At 38.2% G+C, this 1,050-nt stretch overlaps 1 protein-coding gene across 1 annotated transcript in view; it reads right to left on the bottom strand.

Moving 5' to 3' along the window:
* Positions 1-1,050, bottom strand: part of GRM8 (glutamate metabotropic receptor 8) — a 1,151,282-nt gene that overhangs the window by 457,048 nt on the left and 693,184 nt on the right. The gene's annotated exons all lie outside the window — the stretch shown is intronic.

The following is a 1,050-nucleotide window of genomic DNA, read 5'->3' as shown; positions in this document are numbered from 1 at the left end:
TGCAAATTATTAGAATAGTAAACAAAAAGGGTGTCATCGCAACAGAACCAACTGAGATAAAAAAGATACTGAGAGAATATTATGAAAAACTGTATTCCACCAGATTTGAGAACCTTGAAGAGATGGACAAGTTTCTGGAATCACAAGACCTACCTAAACCATTCCACTCAGAGACAGAGTACTTGAACAGACCCATAACAAAGGAAGAAATTGAACAGGTCATAAAAAAACTTCCCACAAGAAAAAGTCCTGGCCCTGATAGCTTCACTGGAGAATTTTACCAAATAGTCAGGGAAGAGTTGACACCTATCCTACTCAAGCTATTCCAAACCAAACCAATGGAATACTCCCAAACTAATTTTATGAAGCAGGCATAACACTAATACCAAAACCAGAGAAAGCACTAAAAAGAAAAACTAGACCAATATCCCTCATGAACAAAAACCTTCAACAAAATCCTAGCCAACAGAATCCAACAACATATCAAAAAAATAATACATCCTGAACAAATGGGATTTATACCTGGTATACTAAAAGCTCTGGTGGCATAGTGCCTAAGGCATCTGACTGCTAACCAGAATGCTTGCGGTTCAAACCCACCAGCCACTCCTCTGAAGGAGGTTGGGCAATCTACTTCAGTAGTGATACCACCTCGGAAACCCAAGGAGGGTTCATTATGATTCGAATCCAACTCAATGGCAGTGAGTTTGGTTTGGTTTTTATAGAAGGTTAGTTCAACATCAGAAAATCAATGTAACCTACCATATAAACAAAACAAAACAAAAGAACCATATGATTATATCAATCAATGCAGAAAAGGCATTTGGTAAAATCCAACACCCATCCTTGTTTAGAACTCTCAGCAAAACAGGAATAGAAGGGAAAATTCTCAACATAATAAAGGGCATATATGCAAAGCCAATGGCCAGTATTATTATTAATGGAGAAAGACTCAAAGCATTCCCCTTATGAATGGGAACCAGACTGGGATGCCCTCTATTACCACCCCTTTTTAACATTTTATTGGAAGTCCTAGCCAGGGCAATAAGG

Source organism: Orycteropus afer, unplaced genomic scaffold, assembly GCF_000298275.1.
Source record: "Orycteropus afer afer isolate SDZICR_OR568_19922 unplaced genomic scaffold, OryAfe1.0 scaffold00170, whole genome shotgun sequence".
NCBI classification, from domain to species: domain Eukaryota; kingdom Metazoa; phylum Chordata; class Mammalia; order Tubulidentata; family Orycteropodidae; genus Orycteropus; species Orycteropus afer.
Note: the sequence above shows the minus strand (reverse complement) of the source record. Positions and strands in the feature narration are given on the sequence as shown.